The sequence below is a fragment of the Rhipicephalus sanguineus genome, chromosome 9 (assembly GCF_013339695.2).
Source record: "Rhipicephalus sanguineus isolate Rsan-2018 chromosome 9, BIME_Rsan_1.4, whole genome shotgun sequence".
NCBI lineage: Eukaryota > Metazoa > Arthropoda > Arachnida > Ixodida > Ixodidae > Rhipicephalus > Rhipicephalus sanguineus.
This window is the reverse complement of record NC_051184.2, coordinates 88,786,169-88,796,928: the sequence shown is the minus strand read 5'-3', so window position 1 is coordinate 88,796,928 and position 10,760 is coordinate 88,786,169. Positions and strand designations below refer to the sequence as shown.

General features: G+C 46.4%; 1 protein-coding gene across 1 annotated transcript in view; it reads right to left on the bottom strand.

Moving 5' to 3' along the window:
- Positions 1–10,760, bottom strand: part of LOC119405990 (uncharacterized) — an 83,243-nt gene that overhangs the window by 29,696 nt on the left and 42,787 nt on the right. The gene's annotated exons all lie outside the window — the stretch shown is intronic.

The following is a 10,760-nucleotide window of genomic DNA, read 5'->3' as shown; positions in this document are numbered from 1 at the left end:
AGTCTCACGTACATATGCGGTAACGGGAACGCCAGTGCATTCTGATATTTCAGAATAATTTTATTTAAAAATCTCATCGATTCACGCATTTCTTCTACGAAACCGAGTTTTATGAACCCCGTCCAAGTACTGCAGTGTCAACGTTCACAATTCATTGACCAGATAATGATTTATTGTGCATGAGGAATTATGGCTAGTATTCTATCAAAATAAAAATAAGAACAAAGAGAATAGATTCCCGACATCCCCCCAACCCCCCCCCCCCCAAAAAAATAATAGGCGGATTCGGAACGAAATAATGCTGTGGCGTTAATCATCCACACTGCCCCGCCATGGTGGTCCGGTGGTTATGGCGCTCGACTGCTGACCCGAAGGTCGTGCCATCGAATCCATGCCGCGGCGGCTGCATTTTCGATAGAGGCAAAAATGTTTGAAGCCCGTGTACTTGGATTAGGAGCACGTTAAAGAACCCCCGGTGGTAGAAATTTCCGGAGCCTTCCACTACGGCGTCCCTCATAATTATCTCGTGGTTTTGGGACGTTAAACCCCTGATATTATTATTATTATTATTATATTATTATTATTATTATTATTATTATTATATTATATTATTATTATTATTATTATTATATTATTATTGTAATCATCAATACCAATAAAGCTGACAGGGCTTTAGAGAAGCACAAGGGCAGATAATGAAGCCAAGGAAGTGTAGGGCACGATAATTGTGCTGTGTTTCAGCGTAATGTAGTAATTGTGCTAAAAAAACACCCAACGTGCTAGGGCGCGTTCCGAGGGACCGAAATAAAGTTTATTCATCTCCATCCATACATCCACCCAGGCCTGCGTGGAAAGCGCAGCACAGTCACAGCGAAAGCTCGAAGAGCGGCATTTATAGATCCTGTTATAAACCCTCTTGTAGCTACTAATCAGTACAACAGCAACGTACCCACTACGCCACAAATCATAATTTTTGTGATGTTGGAAGCACCCACGTCGCCTCTGTTCGTCATTCTGCGGATGAGCCAGGTACCCTCTACACATCTGTAAGGCATTATGTGCACATTGTTGATGCGACGGCTGATGACGGTGAAGAATTATGGCTGATACATTTGGAATGGATTGGAAGCTTTAAACGACCCACTATTTACGTAATACGCATTGTGTACGCTCGGTCATTATTTCACTATCCCACCACGCTGTATGACATAGGTTACGTGATTTACAGAGAGAGAGGGAGATAAAATTTATTGAGACCCTGTGGAAATGGATCATGGGGGACTTATGGGCTTCCTTGGCAACCAATACAATTCACTTGCGAGGAATACACTACGCTACAAATCATGATAATTTATGGGAGGTAGGGACGGCGCCATGCCAATTTTCGTCATTCTGCGGGAACCGTGGTACCCACTAAACACCTGTCAGGCATATGTGCACTTTCTTGTTGATGTGCCTCATGACGATGATGATTATGGCAGAATCCTTTGTAATGGGTCAGAAGCATTCAACTGTTTGCGAAATTCGCGTTGTTTGACTGCTGGTTTTATTTTACTCTTCTACCACGCTGTATTACGTATCTTAATCCGCTTCCTTCCCGACTGAAGCCTGTATAGTGTCTTTTTGCAAAGGAGCTTCAAGCACCGGCATGCACACGACCTAATGTACCCCTACCTAACCAGATAGCGGGCTTCCTATGGTAGCACGCGTCCCCGCTCTCGTTCAATTGCTCGCCGAAGGTGGCGCTTCCTATTGCCTGTTCGTCTGCTACTCTGCGACCCTTTTGGTGGCGCTGGAGTAAAAACGGCCGTATTATGTGACGATCTGCGGCCATTGTGTGACTGTTTCTGCAAACTTAGACCGAGGTCAGTAAGCTATTCAGTGCGGTTAAGTATTTACTGCGTACTGTTTGACTAACGTGACAAGCCGTAGACTTGCATAGTGTATGACGGCTGTGTCCTTTTAAATGGAAAAAAACAGTTCTAATCACCTTCCTTATTTAATTTCCGATGTATTTGCATTTATGCTAATAATTACACGATATGAGCGCTATGCGCTGGCGAAACATCACCACAATTGTCAAAGCTGACGTCAGCGAACAGGTGCTGACTAGCGCCACAACGCTCGTAGGTTACGTCCCTGTAGCAAGAGGTATAACTAGAACGTGGGCACTGGATAAGGGACATCTGGGCAGGTCACGAGTACAGCAGGTGGTGGGCATGCATATGTTGTAGAATACTGGGCTCCCACGCAAAGGAGCCAGGTTTGATCCCCGTACCATCCTGATATTTTTGTTATTTCGTTTTTTTTTCTATTTTGCGTAATAGCAATTATGGGCATTGGCGGCGGCGGACAACCACGGCGCCGAAAAGAGCCGTTCTTCTGATCTCATAACAGCTTTCCATGTGAAATGTGAAGAAAGTAAAGTGGACAAATAGACAACTTGCAGCCGGTTCCTGCCGGCTGCGAGTTGTTTTATCGTCCACTTTACTTTCTTCACATATATCAAAATTACCACAATACGCGTAAAAACAGTACATTACGTCTCTTACGCTTTCCTCTGCTTCATTATCTGCTGGTTTTCAAAATGTACTTATACAGGGTGTCCCAGCTATCACGCAGCACGATTTTAAAAAGAGGAACGGCGTTACGCGAAGCGAACTTGCTGCATATTGTTCCTAGTACACTGGAGTAGTCGCTGCTACTTTTGATTAATGAGGTTTAATTAATTTAACTCTATTTGTAACTCGACAAGTTCTCACCTAATTGTCAAAATGTCAATGATGCGTGTGTTTCAAATGACATCTAACTGCGAAATTTTTAACAACGTACTAATTACGTCTCCTTTTATCCGGCTGATAAGGAAAGCCCGCGAAATATGAAAAATAACACGTTACTACGCTCCTACACGCAAAGGAAACCAGCGCCCTCAAATAAACTTACTGCAAAACAACCACTTTGCCTGTTGTCCGTTGCGAGAGACAGCGTTCCGAATTTCGGCAAGGGTATAGGCCGGGCGCCAACAATATGCGTGAAATTTCGCTGGGATTCATTCCATTCGATAGTGCGCCACAATCATTATCCTATCTCACGGCCGACTGTTCTCACTGATAACGCGGCAGGTGTTCTGATTACGGCTGACTCTGTAAAAGCAAGCGGTGCGTTTCTTAGGCCGGGGAGTGGCAGATAGGGTGATGCGTTTTTTTTTATTTCTGCATTTTCCCCCCCTTGATACTGTCTACCACATGCAAGCCTGTTTGAGGGCGCTGGTTCTCGACGCACGCAAAAGTCTAGTCACGTGTCACTTTTCATATTTAGCGGGCTTCCTTGATCAACCGGGAAAAATGAGCGAGCAATTAGCACGTTGTTGAATTAGCTAGATGCCAGTTAGATGCCATTTGAGCTCAGTTAGATGCCATTTGAACATGCCTACATACGCCTCATTGACATTTTGACAATTAGGTGAGTACTTGTCCAGTTACAAATATAATTAGAACTAATTAATATAACCTTATTAACGAAAAGCTAGCAGTGGATACGCCGGTGTGCTAGGAACATATGCAGTAGGTTTACTTCGCGTACCACCGTTCCTCTTTTTTGGAATCGTGCTGCGTGATAGCTGGTCACCCTGTATATATTCAACCTGCTTGCTGTGACATAATACGACTTTCTTGCGCAGAGCAACACTAGGCGCACCTGTTGTGAACCTTCCGTGTTGCCCTTGCGTTGGCTTGCGCGAAAGTCCTGCTTAAAGGGACCGACAACGGCCCAGAACATGAAATGAGATGTCTCCGTGGATGGAAAGATTGTCCGTCCCATTGACTCGAACAAACCCTGTTTTTTTTTTTTTTTTCGGAGAGGTGGATTAATTTTTTTCCTCAATTGAAAGTCGCGAAAATGACCTGTGGCGCCTCTGGCGACAAAAACATCAACGAGCCGATGTACCTGGCCACGTGACCATTGATTGCTGTACACGGTCGACGATCTCTTTGTTAGTATTGAATATTGTTTGTTTCGTTATATTTAAAGGTATTACTCCATAAAAATGTACGTATAGGTCCGCGTTAGTAGTATGCAATAAAGTGGCACTGCCTTCGCGTGACGTAAATATCCCATGCTCGTCAGCGCGTCTCGAGCAACCTGTCAGCGTGCTCATGCAACCGTGCACGCAGTCTCCAGGTCGCTAAGGTTTTGGAACGAATAGTTTTTCTTACGTACACTTCAACTCAGAAATTAAATTATGCGCGCTGCTACTCGGGACGGGCGCATATGCGTAGTGACGTTTTCGATGACTTGACTTGGCTCGAGCATCGAGAGAGTAACGACGCCGAGACAAGCCACCCATGACGCAGGCGCATGCAACCTTGCACGCATGCGCACACCAATGCCGTAGAAATACAGGGAAGATGTTTAATACCACATCATTCTCAGTGCAACAGCCCTTATTCTCCAAATAGTTGAGAGGCCCTAAATAAGGTGGTTAAGTATAGTTACAGGAACTCCTGCGAAAGCAGAACAACGGCAGCTTTCACAAATCGCGATAAGGGCTGGCGGCCATCGGTATCAATTCTCAGCGTTGCTAGAGTGAAGGCACGTCCGTTTCTAGAGACTTCAGATCGAAAAAGTATTGCTGTGAAAACTACGCCTTTTGGGATTTAACTACTGCAGCAACAGACAGAACGAATGTAGAGCATTCTGTCGCGCCGTAAAAAAATGGGTTGAGAGAAATCAGTTGACGGTCCCTATAGAAACTTCCATTTTGAACGTAAACCGCGTTTCCTTACTCGATATTTATTGATTAAACTGTCAAACTTAATAAGATTCTCGAATTCACATTAACTCTTTCACGGAAACAGATATAGTCGCAGATATAAATAGGAAAAATTTAAGCAGCAATAGCTAATTGTTCAGATGTGTTTCTCACAGCTGAGAAACACATCTGAACAATTAGCTCTGTGAGATTTGAGTCTTTCAAGATGTGACTGAAAATTTCTTGAGCGAATCTGTCCGTCACACCTATTAAATAAGTGGATGGGGTTTAACGTCCAAAAACTACAATATGATTGTGGGGGACGCCGTAGAGGAGAGCTCCGGAAATTTCGACCACCTGGGGTTCTTTAACGTGCACCTAAATCTAAGTACACGGGCCTCAAAACAGTTTCGCTCCATCGAAAATGAAGCCGCCGTGGCCGGGATTTGATCCCGCTAGCTTGGGTCAGCAGTCGAGTGCCATAACCACTACACCACGGTAGCGGGGCTTCTGGCTGAGTTGTTTCATAGTAATCGGATGAATAAACCAGCGAAAAACCACACGAAGACAGCGTGCTGTCTGGTTGTTATTCTGCGCTGTCTTCGTGTGGCTTTTCGCTGGTTTCATCTTTCGACTTATGCAGTTGCACTGAACGTGAAAGCTGTCCAAAGTGTGGCGAAGTGATCCGGCTGTCCTTCAGCGACAAACTCACGGAAATCTTTTGAGGGCCTGGTTGGAAAGACATTAGAAAGTTTGAGAACTGGGGCCCCAAGGAGCTCGGGGACCCAAGAAGCTTGCGAGCCCGAGGGCGCATGCGCAGAACCCAAGCCACTCTTGGGCTCTGCGCTCGCGTTGACCTTGCGTGGGCTCGCGTTGGGCTCTTGCGCTCGCGTAGCGTGGGGCCCCAAGGCGTCTTTGTTCACCAGCGAGAAGACAAACGCGCAGCGCGGGCCACGGCGCAGTATGGGCCGCGTCTCTCACGATTTTAAGTTTCGTCACGTGTTGCGCTCTGCGCGCTTGACCCAACGCAGCCTGCGTTGGCCCAATTGGGGACCAACGTCTTGGGTCCCCAATTCTCAAACTCTCTGTTGAAGTTTGTGAAAGTGGGACCCAAGACAGTGGGTCGTCAAGCTGCGTCGGGTATCTGCTCTGCGTTCGGAGAATCAGCAGAGATTGAGAATTGGGTCAAACGCAGGCTGAATCGGGTCAAACGCTTGGGGCGCCACACGTGGCGAAATTAAACTTATTCGAGACGCGGGCATTGCATCATGCGTGGCCCACTCTGCGTCTACTTCGTCTCGCTGGCGACCGAAGACGCCTTGGAACAACACGCTAGCTTTCGGTTTTTGGGTCTTGGGACAACGCAAACCCAAGAGCCCTAGACTGGTTTGGGTTCTGCGCATGCGCTCTGAAAGCTCGCAATTTTCTTGGGTCCCCAACTCGTAGGGGCCCCAATTGTCAGACTCTGTTATTAGGTGAAGTTAACTGCGCTGGGACCAGACACCAGATTACAAGTAAACAGGACGAACGCAGCCTGTGAGCGTCACTGAAGGATCTCCGTTCCTTCTGCGACGCTCGCGTTCACGGCATGCGCCCCCTGGCGTTCCAAGCGTGCAGCCTGCTAGGCCTGCATGGTGGGAATGAAAACCTTCATTTGTGATGCAGGGTTGTCCTCTCCTCTTCTCCTTTCCCCTCTACTCTTTCTCACATCACTCCTCCACCCCTAATTTCACTTCTCCGTCTTATGCTGTACTATACTATACACGGCTATACTAGCTCCACCTCTCTTGTCCACAACCTCACTTCCGTTTCCTGCGCCCTTACTATACAGTACTAATAATGGCAATGAATGAACGAATAGATAACTCTTAAGGGCTCGTTTTTCTTTGTTAGACACAACATTATGAGAACTAACACAGATGCCGTTAGGTTGGCACACATCCAGGTAGGCATCTTTCATCCACTTTACTTTCTTCACATTTGTTTCATAATTATTCATCCCCTGTACTTTCCTTGGTATTGTTGTCTGTTAGTTCTCAATAATTTTCATGGCTACGCTAAACATGCCTTTGCCTGCGTGACGATATAATGGCCATGCTGTCATCTACCCTTCTTGCTTTCCTTCCCCCTCACCCTTACTTACCATTTCTGCCCCCTTCCTATATTACCTATGTTATACATGGTTTTGCTTGCGTGACGCCAAGCGACAACATGAGATGACAGTATACTCCCTCCTTTCTTCCTCTCCTCACCTTCTCTTTTTTCACGCCCCTTTGCTATTCATGGCTATGCTGTGCATGGTTCTGCCTGCGTGATGCCATACATGGCTAAATACATCGATTTCCACAGACTTATGTGGCGAGTGGCGGCCACAGCAAGACTTAGTGTAGAGACGCTTGGCAACGATGCGCCCAAGTAGGCGCTTGGGCATCGCAACTTCGAAATAGAATCACGTGCGTAAGAGCTACTGGTTTAAAGCATGCCACCTATTACAAAGGACATACATATTAGTACGCGCATTCTCTTACAGTTGGAACAATGTTGTCCAATTGGTACAATGTTGTACAAGCTGGTACAATGTTGTACAAGCTGGTACAATGTTGTCATAAAAGTGCTGTTGAAGAGGGCGGAAACCTTCACTATAGGTATGTCGTGTATATATGTGTGTGTGTCATGGACGACTCAAAAATCACAGCATATCCACGGAGTGAATGATGATGAGTGGGCGAAGCTGCGGAGATTCATCGGTAAACCGTGAATCTTCTGTGAATTCTGCCCAGTACATCATCACCGACGTGAGATCGGGCGCGTTTATACTAAGGTTCGATGAGTTATGACGACTTGCAGCTCACTTTAATTTTACATGTACGCTGTGAATTTTCGTTGTTTAGAAAACCATTGCCTTAGAAAACATCTGTCGTCTTTCGTTAAGCACCTGGCGTCATTTCGTTTTGCTTTAGAAACATCTGGCGTTCTTTCGTTTTGCTTTTAGAAAACATCTGGCGTCTTTCGTTGGTTTATTTCATCGATCAACGGCGTTTTGAACAAAGTTTTTATTGTTTAATCACGCACAGGAGAAATCTCACCAGGCACTACTTGGAGGTAAACAATGGCTGCTAATGGGAATGAGAGACAGAAGTAGTCGGCTTTAGCTAACACTTACACTTCTACTAACGTTTCCTACTGGAACATGCCAATGGCTGCTAGTGGGGAGAGAGACAGAAGATTCGGCTTTTAGTTAACGCGCACGCTGGGAATTTTTTATTGCGATAGCAATTATATGGACAGCCTCGGCTGAATTTTGCCGTCGCCGTCGCCGCCGTCATGCACCGTATATGTATGTATATATTATATATATATATATATATATATATATATATATATATATATAACCCCAAAGAGAAATAGTTCAGAAAAATGCTTCCGTAGCGCGGAATCGAACCAGGGACCTCTTGCTCCGCAGCGAGTGGCGCTAGCCACTACGCCACGAAACACAGATCCTCCATGTAGCTAACGGCGAGCGTTATATACGCACCCTTTAGCGCTGGACGGACTCGGAGACGGCAGGCGCTTATAAGCGTTTCTTCATTACCAGCGAGATGGCGCGAGAGCGCGTCGGCGAGCTCGCTTACTTCTTCTTATGTTTGCGCATGGAGAGCCTTGCCCTTGCGCTGTGTGCTCGCGCGGTTTTCTCGTGCTGAGGGAAAGAAGGATGTTTCACGCTTTCACCGTGATTACGCGCTCATGTTACGGAGCGTACGAAAGTCACTCGAGCTCAAGGGACGCCGCTAAACGAACAAACGGAAGACGAGCGCGAACTATCAAGTGTCACAGCTCGACACTTCAAGCACGCTAGTTTCCTTCGCTGCTTCGGTCGCCTTTGCAACAGGAGCGCTGTTCAAACTGAGAGTATCCATTGGCGAGCCTCACTTCGTATAGCATTAGTTTCTTGCTATCGCATTCATTGCTTCGCCCTTGCGGCGAAACTGTGACTTTTTTTTGTTCGACAACGCACAGGAAAAATCTCCCACCGGCACACCTTGGAGGTCAGATCTAGTACTAGCGTTACGACTGGTTACGCACTACTACGACTACGAGGGACGAACGGGTGCCGCCTTAACGAGCTTCGCCCCTAAAATAATGAAAAGCTAAACAGAGCGCGATAAGATGGTGCCGGATATCGCGTTGAACTGTTAAAGGCGAAGCTCAAGCGTCCCCCAATTTTAAATCCGAAGCATTTCTTAGCGCATCTTTGGCAATTTGAGCGTTTATCTACGTATCTATCTATCTATCTAGCCGCCTACGTCTGGGGGCTCTCATGATCGCCTCCTTAACTTGGTTCAGACCAAAATTGTCATGGGAGGGTAACATAATTTGACGAATATGACTGTCGGGTCATGATATGAATAAAGTGATAATCCTGTCGCGTACGTCGTCAAACCTTTCCTCCAGACACGTGTGGCACTACCCGCTTACCACGGGCCGCGGTGCGTGGGTATGCGCCACAGGTGATTGACAGTTTATATCTACCCAGGAACGGCGAGAACAGACAATAAATGCGAGAGCGTTAAGAAAAACCGACATCGGCAGCGTTGACCCAACGAATAGAAAGAATGAATATTAGGATCGCAACAGGAATCGAACCCAAGCATTCTGCGTGGCAATCAGGTATTCTACCACAGAGCCACGCCAGTTTATAAACTGGTTTGGAAAACAGCCTACGCAGGCGTAATGGCGGTGCAACGTCTGTCGTGGTTGTGGTGCTGCTATCTAATTTTTCAAGAAAGCAATAAACACTATACATGATACTCCTACGATGCGCATACTCCTACTATACAGACGTCATACCAGATTGACGTCTGTGGTTCCAGTGTTGGCTCTGTTTTTATAATAGTGTAACAAACATTACATTTGTATCCCTATGAATCAGCAAGCTATATTCAAGCATTGCTCGACTCCGGAGGAATACATTAACGAAAGATACGTATGATACATCATTGCACCGTAAAGTGCACTTAGTCCGCCAGAACGACGCAGTGCCTCTTCATTTCTTACAAGGCTGGGCGATGACCTCATGCTGACCGAGGATGATGCCAGATTGATTGACAGCCGCTTTGTAGACTACGCAGGTAGGCTACGAATGCGACAAGCGCCATGCACTGATGTTGGTCTACGTAGCACTATCCAGGCCTACCAGCCTGGACGGCCTATACCTCACCATTGCGAAGGGTGACTTCAGATTCCAACATGTCGGGGGCTCTATCTACCGACAATTTGTCGACGAAATGACCGAGGCGTGCACGATTTCCAACAGCTGTACTATACCTCATACTTCCCTACACATAGACCCCTCGTCACCGCGATCACGACCTGATCCGAAAACAAGTCATGACCAGCTGCTGGCGCTCACTGATCACGGGGATGATGACCTTGTTCAAGAAGTGTCAAGAACTTCTTCCACACATGCACACGGGTTCGTGAAACGTGCGTGCGTTCTCTATCATAAGGGACAAGTATAAGCACTACGTATCAGCTTACGGCTTCTGGTGTTGGTATAATACCCACGTTGCCGTTGCCAGCGTTACCCAACTGTAAAGAACTGGTTATATAACACTATGCGGCTATTCAACATATATGTGTGCGTATAAAATGTATAGAAATCTTTAGCGTAATTTTGTACGTTTCGCTCAGTAAAAAGAAAATTACGCCACAATCACCTCCCCACCGCGTGCTTCGCATCACATCGACTCCCATGGTACGTGAGATCTGCCGAATTTTTTATTCCTTCCGTTCCTCCAATATTTTGCCCACGAACAACCCTGCGGACAGATCCCCCGCATTTTGTGCGACACGAGATCCATAACGCGATCACGTAAACATTTTTGAAAGTCTATTACTACCGCTGCGGAGTTGATACAAACTGTGAATCACCTGTGGCTCATACCCGCATTCCACCGGCCTTGGTATACGCATATGTGCCACACGTGACTTAAGGAAAGTGTTTCATGAC